This window comes from Acomys minous (genome assembly GCF_964271855.1).
Source record: "Acomys minous genome assembly, chromosome: 1".
NCBI lineage: Eukaryota > Metazoa > Chordata > Mammalia > Rodentia > Muridae > Acomys > Acomys minous.
This window is the reverse complement of record NC_140483.1, coordinates 131,392,793-131,405,740: the sequence shown is the minus strand read 5'-3', so window position 1 is coordinate 131,405,740 and position 12,948 is coordinate 131,392,793. Positions and strand designations below refer to the sequence as shown.

Below are 12,948 nucleotides of genomic sequence, written 5' to 3'. Positions count from 1 at the left end.
TTCATGGGAGCACATAGTAAATCAGTCATAAGGAGGAACTTGGCCAGAAATATTTAAAGAATATAAAAGAAGTAATGTCAGTAGCATAGGTACTGCTGTGCAAAAATAATGGCAATAGGACTAAATAGCTGAATGAGAAGAGAGCAGTGGTGGACAGAATCTAGTTTTCATTCACAAAGCTACTTAGAATCAGTTGACAAGCTTGTCTTGTTGGAAACAAGATGCCAAGTAGAGAGGAGGCAGCCAGTCTCAGTTTGACATGGATCCTTGTGGCTTCTGTAGCCTTCTCCTGCAGGAAGGTAGTTGTCTCCAGTGCTGAAGCAGGTACACTGTTTGTTCTAGGTAGCTGGTGACTCCATGGTGGCTATGAGGAAAGATAATCTCAGATGGGGTTGGAGCTTGAGGTGTCAGGAAATGATTCAGACTCTAGAATGCTGAGTGAGAATGAGTTACAGGGCTCACAGCTTATTCGACTCCTCTACCAGGATTCAGAAAGCACCCTGAACATTGGATTTCTGCATAGTGGGAAAAAGATCATTTCAGATCCTTAAGAAGCCTAAGACAAATTTCACCTGTGGCTGCTCCCAGCATGTCTGGCCGGCACCCTACACACCCTACACTGAACCTCCCAACCCAGAGGCTGAGCTTCACCTACGCTGCCCAGCTTCTGATTTCTCTATAACTTAGACTTATTGGCTATGTAGTCTCTTGGTTCTCACTTGTTCTTTTGGTCTCTCAGCTTGGCTCATGACTCCTTTCTTGGTCTGTGTGTATCCATCTCTCTTCTTTTCCTCTCTCACTGTCTCCCTCTGTCCCACCTTCCTCTCATGGCCTAGTCTGTTCTGCTGGACATGCTTAGTCTGGACTCTTCATGGTATCTCTCGTTGTTCTCTTCTTCATAGCTACAATAAAACCCTTCTTTTCAACCATAGCTGGGAGTGGTCATATCCTCATTTTCATTCATTTTTACAGGACAAAATGGATTAAAACTTTTAAATAAGTGTAAATAAAATAATGGATGGTCAATTGGTTATTTATTTTTTTACATTATTAGACATGTTTAGCATCTATTGCTAACTAATCATACCTACTTTGTATATAATATAAATACTTTACCTGGTATATTATTTTGAAATAGGGTATTTCTGTGTAGCCCAGTCTGGCATGGAACTCTTTGCAGTCCAGACTGGCCTCAAAAGTGATCATTTCTTTGTCTCAGACTCATAAGTTCTATGATTACAAGTATGGAAACCATATCTGTTATTAACATTTTAAGCTTTAAAATCCTCTTTCAGTGAACACATTGACCTTAAGTGATGTTTTCCAGCTTTTATCTTTTATCTTTTCTAAAACTATATTACTATTGTGTAGGCACAAAAATGATGCTTCATGGAAGAGAGATAAGGATAAAATCTGAACTAATTTTCTGGAATATTTTGATGCCTGCATTTGAATACTCTTTATAGTTAAAACCACACTGATCTCACATTGAAAAGCATTTAATGGCTATGCTTAAACTGGGAAAGGTGGCATATGCCTTTGGTCACAGCAGTCTGGAAATTGAAGCTCTCAAATCTCCCAAATGAGTTGAAGGCCAACTTGACCTACAAACTGAATTCCAGACTAGCCAGAGTTGTATAGTGAGACTCTGTCTCAATAAATCAGTAAAATAAATTCCTGATTAATAATTTCAGTATTTTTATAGTCTGGACTCTTTTTTAAAGCTTCCTTCAGCAATGGAATTAAATACCCTTTCTTTTCTTTTCAGAAATGTCATAGATTTGTTTGCTACTTTAGATACAAAGGGAATATGAAAACTTTGCTTTAGCCCTTTTATCGAAATGACTGTAATTCAAACCATTTTTACTAGAAGATTTGAAAATAATACATTATTTTTTTGTCTCAAATTGTAATTATAATTACTACAACAGGAAAATCACTCACATTTGTATTAGTTGCTTTTCTAGTGCTCTTATAAAACACCATGACCAAGGTGACTTGTAAAAGAAAGCATTTAATTGAGTTTACCATTTTTGACATGTAGAGTCCATAATGATGGAGATAAGACATGGAGGCTAGAACAACTGTGAAATCACACTTCAAACTGCAAGCAGGACACAGACAGCCAATGGGGGAATGTACGTGTCTTTCGGCATGTCAAAGCTCTCCACAGTGACAGAGCTCTTCCAGCAAGGACACAATTCCTAATCCCTCTCAGAGACTTATACCATCGGGGACCCAAGGCTTCGAAAGTCATCCTAGGGGAGAAAATTTTCATGTAAACCACCACAACATTGTTCTAAGATCTTTATTTTATGTCTAAAATATATTTATGAGTTATATAACCAAGGAAATATAAATACCTATTCTGAATTTATGCTTCACTCTCTTTGGAGTCCAGTCATAGTACTCACAGGGATACAATGAAAGAACCTGAAAGTCAAGATTTTGTACTGTGAATCATCTCAGCTCAACTCTCATTGCTGGTCTGAAACCTGTAAGACCCCAGACTGGCTTACATATACCATTAGTGCTATGTAGTTCCTATAGCTCAGGGTACAGTAATAGTTGCTATGTGTTATTGTAAGAACTAAATTCCTTTGTGCTTCTGTTAGCTAATTTACTGGTATCTTGTGACTACATACTCAGTTTCCTGAGTGTGGAGAAAAAGATTGAGAAAGAGTCATCAGGCTGACCCTTAAGCAATGTGGTACAAGTAACAGAGAGACACAAATAAAAATTCAAACAAATTCACAAATTAAAGCATGTGCTTTATGGAGTCATGGAGTCATGAAGTGAAATGTGGAAATTTACAATTTTAGATTTTTTAAAATTTTCTGTTTAGAGGGGTGGTATCTGTTCTTTTGCTCTTTGTTCACAGTGTCTTAAATATTGAGGCCTATTAATAATTCTAATTGAGTAACTAGATGAATTTTAAAAAGACTATAGCTATCTTTAGGAATAGCTACCTAAAATAATGAAAAAGCAAGTTAAGATTGTCAAGATGTGAAATCTTGATCAATTTCCACATGGAAGCAAAGTGCTTTCTGGGTAGAGAAGGCCATGACCAAAAATCTAGGAGGAAGGATGTTCATCTCTATTAAGGCATTTATGGAAAATGGAATTTAGAATATGAACCCATTATTACAGTAGAATATGTTAAGAATTTACAGTTTACATAAAAGGATGCAGGCCAGGAAATGAGGAAGGGGAAAAGTTGCTCTCAATAGTTTCTTCAAACTTAGGCCCATGGGGGAGTTACAGTGTCCTCTGGAAGCCTACTCCTCACAATGACAAGATATGCTCTTCTGTCCCTCAAATATGAGCTCAGAGATCAGATAAAAAGAAAGAAAAGAGTTACAGAACTTATGGAATCAAACATAATGAGCATAATAAGAAGCATGGTTTAAATAATCAATGATGTGGAATAAGACTCAAGTGCCATACATTTTTCTATAGGGTAGAATGTTTTTGAAGATAATGATTAAATAAATATTGCTACTGATAAACGCACAGTCAGCTATCAACAGGAGCAGTGCAGCACGACTTTGACTCCTATATACGTATATGTGTCTGTCTGTCTGTATGTATGTCTGTCTGTCTGTATGTGTGTGTATTGACAAGTTGTTCATTCGTACTTATTAGTTGCATATATTCTTTCTCTGAAACGTAAATTTTATATTCCTAGGTTTAATGTGCATTTAGCTTCTTTATCATTTTATGGCAAACTCACAGTATACTATCTGCAGTGTGCTCCAAAATACAAGGGAAATGCTAAAAGCAGAAACCTGTGATTGATTGTACATTTAAATAAACGCACTACAGATTGAGACAAATGTGCTGAGCGTGTGTGTTTCAATCACTGTATCGTCACACAATTGAATAAACACACATGTACAATACAATGCTTAATTGAGTGCAGCAAGAACATTTATTTTAGTGATTGCATCATTGCATATGCAGGCAAATGCACTGGTTTTACTTTAGTAAAGCTGAAGTTCTGAATGTTTTCTTGTAAGTTTCAAGTCTTTCAGTGACTTTGATAGATCATGACTGCCCACATATTCTAAGTCACTGAAAAGAAATGTGTTTTATTTCACAAGACAGATCTTGTGCATTGATAGAATTTTGAAAAGAAATATGAACATTAGTGTGTTTAGGAGAAATAAAAACAAAGCCTAAACATTTCTTGTTTATAAAGTATCTCTTTGGTGTCAGTGAGGATGAAACAGGGCATTTCCTATTTTTTATGTGAAGCTTTTTGTGGCTTTCTTATATAGAAAGTGTACTTCCAACTTTCTAGACATAAAGCGCTCTGTTCATTTTGTGCTAGGACTATTTGCATAGCTCCCGTCGAACTTGGTATCACCTCCTGCATGTACATCTCCGAGCCAAATCTAGGCTATTAGTGCTAAAGACCCAAATTGAGCTTGCTAGACTCCTTCCTGCTTCATGCTCTATTTCCATAGATGCTGTTTCTCGGAATTGCTGCCATAAACAGATTTTAGTGTCATTTCTATTAGTAGCATCTCGAATGAGAGATGAAAGAAAACAAAAGCTAAATAGCAGCGTTTGCCTTATTGTGTCCACTTTCTAACAGCTGTTCATTTTCCACTCGTGATGGATGAGTGGGGAAGGATGTTCAGAAGTAGCTACCCCAAAGCAAGGTGCTCAAATATCAAATTTTAAGTATATAAACATTTCCTTAAATATACTGACTTGATTTTAATTGTTCTTCATACATTATTTGAAAAAAGGATCTTTGCTGCACTTATATTTGGAGATGTTATCATATAAATATTTCTAACCATGAAAATATTCCAATTTTAACTCATGAGCTTTTTACTGTGAGTTATGACAGTTTTAATTTCAAACAGTTACTTAGAAAGAAATTATATTTGTTAAATAAGCTTAGAAAATATATGTGCTAATAATATGAACTATTTTGATGACATGCTATTTCTGTGTGTGGCACTTGTAGTTGCACTGATCACATTAACTGTTTAGGGTTTGTATCCACACACCCCCCTCCCATATTTTATAGGTGAAGAAACAGAATCTAAAGTCTAATATTTTTCAGTTACAGGTTTTTTGATGTTGTTGCTGGTTTGGTTTTTTTCATGGCAAGGTTTCTCATGTAGTCCTGGCTGTCCTGGACTCACTTTGCAGACCAAGCTGGCCTCAAATTCACAGAGATCTGCCTGCCTCTACCTCTTAAGTGCTGGGATTAAAGGCGTGCACCACCACTGTGAGCTTTGAACTCACAGGTGCAGTGCATTCATTAAATCCTATTGAGAGCAAACCTGTTTTACTTTAAACAGTTTGATATAGAACATTTTTGCATCTAAGCCTCCTTAACATCCCACACAAAGCACTTTAGGATATTCTAAATAATGAATTAAAAAAGAAATTATACTTCATGTATATAATTTTGCATAATATAAATGTTATATAATATAAAATATGAGAATTTATATTTTATTTAATAATGCCTATGTATGCCCAAATGTGGACAAAATGAATTCTTAATTGTAATCAGTTTTGCAAAATAACAGGTCACGTTGATGTCAAAGCAGTCAGGAGGATTGCTTGATGATTCCTTTTAGAAATACTTACTTGAATGTTTACCGTATCATAGCAGATCAGTGCTCTGGTGCTCCAACAGACCTGAGAACCGAAATGGAAAAGTCAGGCATCCAGGCCTGTGTGCTGGGGTTTATTCCTGTGCCCACTGGATTCTGATTACAGTCTTGTTTTTTCCCTACAAGTATTTTGGTTATATTTCTTTCGATAATGCTTCTTGTATTTTATGGGTTTCTTTTGTTAACTACATTTGCATTATAGTAGAGGTTTTGTTTGTAAATTTCACATGTATTACTTTTTTTTTTTTTTAAGAAGAGCTATAGCTCAAAGAATTTTGAGTGAAAAATTTCATGGCAAAATGAGACATCCCCGTGCTTTTCTTAATAATTAGTAAAAAAAAAAAAAACTGAATTGTTCTTTTAAGTGTGTGTGTGAACATTTTGCCTGCTTATATATCTGTGTAGCACGTCCTGGTGACAGTGGGGCCCAGAATGCAGTTACAGAGGGATGAGAGCTGCCTTGCAGGTGCTACTGATCAAACCGGAGTTCTCAGGAAGAGCAGTCAGTGCTCATCAACCCTGCAGCATCTCTCCAGCCCTGAAGCTTTTGCTCTTATAGCCTGATTAATATATATATATACATATATAATATATATATTATTGTTGAAGAAACAATTCATGTAATAAAAATGCCGTTTTTCCCCATTTCATATCAACTGGATAAAGGAAATCAGTAGAGCATACCCCATTAATTAGTGATCGTTACACCTCTCTTCTCTGTGATCTGATATAAGGCTCTTGAGTCAAGACATAAACATGGGATCCGAAAGTTTAACAACGACATTAGACATTGGCTTGATTGTTCTGAGGTGTTTTTATTCCCATGCAATCTATCTCTGCTTAGCTTCTATTTAAGATGTTGGTGAGGTGATGAAAGCCTAAAAGTAAATAGGTGCTTCAGTAAATGCAAACAAAGGGGCGCTTTCCTAGCAAAGAATTAGGGAAAATCAGTGGTTCCTCTGCAGTTAATCCCTGGGCAGTTAAAACTGTGAATTTTCTTCCTGCCCATGTACACAGATGGGCTGCCACAGAGGATGGCAGATGAGTGTGTGTTGCAGGATTAATGAGTATTATCATGTTAATGGCTACTTAGGTGCGGACAGAGAAAGTCACAAATGGATGGAACTACTGGAGGTTACTGTTTGAGCTCATGCTAGTCTTCCTTTTCCTAGTTATCAACTTATGTTATTTAACATTTCCAGTCCTTCATATGATCCACAAACTACAGCCTTCTGCAGTAAGCAGGCATCTATAGATCGGTCATCGTGTACTCTGTCCTGTAATATACAAAATGTAGGCAACCCTGCCTGGTGTGTCCTTCCATTATTCTTTGTGCATTTAGCTTCTTCATAATCCAGAGTCTACTTGGCCACAATCACCTTTGAAATCTGACATATTGATCAAGAGTTTAGCCTTAGTAACTGCAGCACATATATCAAATGTTTTTTGATTGTGTCAGGTCACACCTGATAGCAGGACAAGCTTAAAACCGTCTGCAGTTCTCATGAGTGCGTTCTCTTTACCACCCCTGCCTGGGATGTGTATTGTTTGTTACATCTACAGCAACATTGTGTAGAATTATGTTCAGAATCTCTGTGTACATTAGATGTGATGGAGATAATCACCAAAGAGATAGAAACGGGAGCCACATCAATAGTCTATAATGGCTTGTGTTTTAAAATTAAGACAAAAATCAATAAGTACTAATGTTGGACTTGTAGCCCTTTTGAAATGTCTAAAAATGGCTGAGTGTTTCCCTTAGAGCATAACTAAGCAACCTTCCCTATCAAGACCCATTTTAACACAATGAAATAGTTTTAAACATATATATATATATATATATATATATATATATATACACAAAAAATAATTCCCCCCAAAACATAGATATCCTTCAGTCACCACTATGACACTCAGGTGAGAAGCATGTGATAAGAGGAAGATATTTCTCAATTGTTGAGTTCATTTAAAATTTTGATTGCTTGTCAATAGGTGACACCTATAAATAGATGGTCGACTCATTGTGCGAGAGAGTGAGTTTTTAGCGTGCCTCCTATTAAATCTGGTATACCATGTTCATGACAAACAGCTTTCCAGTGGGGTACTCAGTATCAAGCATGAGCATGCAATGGAGGGAGGGGCATTTCACCTCAGTGAATTACTCCTTGTCCTGAAGAAAGGTAAGAGAGAGGCTAGGAGGAAGATTTAAAAAAGAGAAAGAGAGAGGCAGAAGAAGAGAAACTAGGGCTGTGGCCCAGTGCATAGAAAACCTTCTTCTATCATTTGCAGAAAAGTGATGGCTTAAGGGTACACTCCAAATATAAACAATGTTATTGGATACTCACACATTGTTTTTATTTAATAATTATTTTTTATTTCCATTGGCTATAAATAAAATCAAAATATCAAGCCAATCAAATGCTAAAACTTTAGCACTCTGACTTATTGAATTTTGTAGTCATTTGTGATCAATGGATTTGCATCATGTATCTGATGCAGTGATCTGAATGAAAATGGCCCCTATAGACTTGTATATTTGAATGCTTGTTCCTCAGTTTGGAAAGCATTAGGTAGTTTGGGTTTGTTGGAGGAAATGTGTCAATGATACTGATGATGGGCTTTGAAGTTTCAAAATCTGGTACCCCATTTCTAATAAACTATTTTTGCCTGTGGTTATTTTTTCAAAACGTGAGCTCTCAGCTATGGCTCTAGCACTAGGCCTTCCCACCTACTCACCTGCTGCCATGTCCCCACCGTGATGGTCATACACTCACCCTCTGAAACTGTAGACCCCTGATAATCTCTTTCTTCTTTAAGTTGACTTGTTCATGGTATCTTCACACCAAAAGAAAATGTACTATTTAATGCATCTGCCACTGAGGCCACTTAGATGCCAAACATTGTAAGCTATTGCCAATGCTGTTGGTTAGCTTTGAGAATTGATAGTAAGATACAATTGTTGAAAGCATACGAATTTGAGTCACAGAATATGAAAATGTGAAATTGGATATATTATATATATAGTTATAAGAAATATTTATATGTCTTTATGTTATGAAAATGTATTTCTCAAAGATTAACTTCAAAACATATAAGCATATCAAGTTATGTAACATTCCTTATGGAGCTGATTCTTTCACACAGAGATATAAGAAATAGAAAGAGCAGGGAGGAAGTCTGCCGTCTATTAAAGAAGAAACCTCATTTGTACAAATTGTATCCATGCAGTCCTAGACTAGGAGAAGCGCATGTGCTTCCGATTTCTTAAGGGCGTACTGAAGCAGAAAAACGTCAAAGACATACAGTTCTGGGGTCTTGCTCTAACTCTACCCTGTTCTCTGCTACAGGCAACCTCTGAGGCTCAGCGGAGATCCCTCTACTCTGTAACAGCATTTCCTATTAGGAGGATGAAGGTCTTCGGGTAGCATTTGTGAGCAGATGGAATCCTCAGCCCGCAGATAATATCTCCTACTTTCATCATCTGAAGCCTGTCAGTGCCTCTTGCCAAGGAAAAAGAAGGAAAAGAAAAGCTTACTCTGCAAAAGTTCTGCACGGGGCGGGGCGGGGGGGGGATGTGTGAAACGCAAAGTATTTAAAAGGATGCACCCATTACGTATTCTGGAATGAGATATCCTGCAAAAAGATATCCTCTTGCCCTGCGTATACAGAGGGGCCTTGAAACCAACCCGTGCTCTCTCCAGACCTTTCCTAAAGAAGAGCGGAGGCAGCTGGAGGATACACTGTTCTGAAAACATTGTTCTAGGCTCTGTACCTAATACACTAGCCCCATCAACACTCACTAAGCATAGAGGCTGTTATTGTCACAGTTAACTTTGCTCTGTGCTTGCTGTCCTCATTGGTGAAGTCGGTTATTTGTTACTTTGTCCTAATGTCTGCCTCTGCCCTGAGAAGTTAAAAGGTAACCTGTGAGTTCAGATCTTACCCAGACAGGCCAGGAAGATAGGTTTGGAAGTACTGTGTGAGGTGATACTTGAGACAGCAGATTTGTACTTTAAAGGAACACACCTTCAGCCAACTCATTTCAAGTTAGCGAATCAGTTGCGTTCTATCTCCTCCCCACTTCTGCTCTTCTGATGGATGTCCACCCAGGAACTGTGTCAACAGCTCCCTCCGTGGACCATTCGTCAGTGTTGCAATGTCATAGTGTCAGAATCTTGGTATCATCTGTGTTTTCACTTCGTTTATGAGAGGAGTCTTGTTTTAATTTGTCTGTGTTTTAGATCTAGATACTTTTCTTTAAACCTCTGTGTACCACTTTCCTTTCCTTTAATCTGTTCTTGAGCTATCCAGTGTTACCTTATAGCCAGCAGTGATGACCACTTCACTGGCCTGGCTTCCTGATCTCTGCTAGCTGAGGGTGAGCGATTACCTCTTTAATACTGAGCTTCTTGTGTTCCTTCCAAAAAATAAAAATAAAAAGACAACCTTCATTTCCCTACACTCTGTTTTTCCTGTGGAAAACTTACAGTAGTTTGTATGTTTCTATCTTCAGTTTTCAATTTTGTTGTTTGACAACATCTGGGACCAGAGTTGAGTAGTTTCTATGAAAAGTCTGCTGCCTTTATTGGTGTGAAAACTTAAGACTGACCTCCATTGTGAGACTGTCTGATGATGACGAAGTGTGGACATGCCTCCTGCGCTGAGCCTTTCACAGAATGCTTTCAAGATTGTTTTCATTTGTTTCTTGTTGAGAAAAGCCGCAGGGAAATGTCAAAGTAGTACTCAATGACATGTTATTCTGGATTAAAGCAAAGGGTAATTTTTAATTTTTTATTGTTAGTACAATTGCCCCTGTGTGTTTTCTTTATTCTGTCTTTACCTATTGTAGTTTTATTTCTTCCTCCTGTAAGAACCCCTCTGATGTTAAATCTTTTCTTGCTTTGTGACTTAGAAGGGAGAGATTGCTTATCTCTTAGGAGTTTCTCATCAGCTTTTCCCTAAGCCCTGGGATCTTCCCTCATTTCTTTTGTCCCAACACAGGGATCAGAAAGGGAGTGTCTCTGCAGGAGGTGAGGGAGAAGAGAGACGGGTGAGACAGGAGAAACCCGAGGGAAAGCATTGAAAGTCTGCCAAACTCCAGACTCTTCCTCTCAATTTCCCTCATCTCTAACCCCTGACATGGGGAAAGTTCAATAGTGACTAGCATGTTACCATTTTAGTAATAAGATTATATATATGCTCAACTCATGATAAGTTTATATTTTGCCACAAAGATAAGCTTTATTCTTATTGCATTAATAAGCTGTCTCAGCAATTCATTTGAAATAGTTTTCACAATTGAGAACTAACAAAGTTTTAATGGATAATAGTGGATTTTTTATATGAACTGGATCTCTTCCATGACAGATTGTTATTAGCCTGGAATTCCCAGTGACAAGTCAGGTTGTGTGATGCTAAGCCACAATCTAATAGCCTTTATGATTTCATGTGTACAACTTTATTATTGTCTTTTTATTGTGTTCATAATCTAGCAATAACGGAGCAGAGATGTGTGGTTTATCAGGGATGACCAGTGGTATATTGCATCTTGTTTAGAGAAAGTCAGTCCTCTTGTCTTATTGAAAATATATAGTTTAACAAGACACTTACCATCATTTTCTTAACAGGGGTAATAAACAGAACAATTCTGCATAAAAGCTCATATCAGCTTCTTTCATGCCTGTTCTTTCAGAAGGCTGCCTTAGGGTTGAAGCAATTTACTGGTCTGACCCGCATCCTTTCTCTGCAGTCTGCGGTTCTTTTGTTTAACATTAGTATGTGAGCAAACAGCATTCTGAGCTGCGCAGAGCTTATCAGGCTGTGTTCAGTCAACTGGAACCCCATTCTATGTATCTGAGCGGGGCCACATTTAATACTTCACAGTTGGAGCATCTGCAGTTCCCCAAAATGACTTGTTTATCAGATAAACTCTGTCCTTATTCTGAAAGATGTGGTAGATGGTAGGTCTTCAGTATTATACTTCTTCAATGAAAGTCATGTGTAAAATATGGGAATGCAGAGGGGCAGGGCAATGAGACCCACTGACCAAATCTACAACGTGAATTGCTTATGTAACTGCTAGTCCACTCCACTCAGAATCTACTTGCAGTACATGAGAGTCATCTCTTGGTTTCTCTTTTGAAGTGAACAGGTAAATCTCATGTTATGAAAGTGTTAAACAGAGAGAGGAAAGGCATTTTCACTGTTAGCTTAAAGCTGTGGGACTCATTGGTAAACACTGCTAGGTGCCTCAGTGCCATGGTCTGATAAAAGCCGGGAGCCTGAGGGGGCTGATGGAAATATTGATCACCTTGTACCCAGTGGTACCAGGATGCTGGGAAATTAGCAGAATGGACTTAGGAGACATATCTGCATTTTGCCTAAAATAATGCTAAAATACATTGTTAATTCAAAGTGATCTTTCCTTGGAATTGTTATTAGAATTTCATGAAGTTCATGAAATTACTTTAACACTTTGAGAAGGTACTAAACCCCATTTGTAAAATATAAACTGTAATTCTGAGATTGTATGCTATGGGCATATACTGTTATATGAAACTATTTTGAAAGCACATATACTTTGCTAGATACATGTATATCTAATACTTAAACTAGTTATTTCTTGTAACTAGAACATTTATTAATATATTTCATTTCACCAGAATTATTTAAATGATTTATTGGAGTGTAATCCCTCAGAATTTATTCTCAAGAGAAGTTCAGTGATTGTAGAACAGTCTGCACCCTGCCTTGAGATCTCTGAAATTCTGAAGCAGCAGTCAAGTGATACTCATGAACGTGAAGCAGGTATGAGCAGTGTCTGCGGGAGGGGGGGTGGGTGTCCTCACTGAACAGCGGCTGATTTTAACAGAAGAGTTTCATCCTTCATGCAGTTCACGTTCCCGGGGTTCTTTTATAATTTAGCACATATGTTACTTCTTTTCTCCTACCTATAATTACTCTTTATATTAAAGCATTTCCTCTCTAATTATTTCACTACTAGTAGCCCCCTTCACCTCTCAGCTCTCTGCTAATTAAATAATTTTAAACGTGTCTTTGTTATGAATTGTGAGGTGTTTCCACAAACATTTGATAAAATAATTATTTGGAAGACCAATTTAAATCAATAACTTAAACCTAAGTATTGTCATGTACAATGTAAGGCACCATGTGGTGCAAGTATCACATATTATCATGAGATGCACGTTTCTGTCAGCTCATAGACAAGACAATGTTATTTTGATGGAGAATATGATCAATTGAATATGCGAATCAATATGATTCTAGAAAAGTTATTTTTGTGTTT

General features: G+C 37.4%; 1 long non-coding RNA gene across 1 annotated transcript in view; it reads left to right on the top strand.

Moving 5' to 3' along the window:
* The window catches only part of LOC311603752, a 688,670-nt gene extending 676,465 nt beyond the window's left edge, over window positions 1-12,205 (top strand). Inside the window, exon 5 of the long non-coding RNA XR_014781233.1 lies at window positions 8,990-12,205. This is a non-coding gene — a long non-coding RNA (uncharacterized lncRNA). The remainder of the gene's footprint in view (window positions 1-8,989) is intronic.
* The last annotated feature ends 743 nt before the right edge of the window (window positions 12,206-12,948 follow it).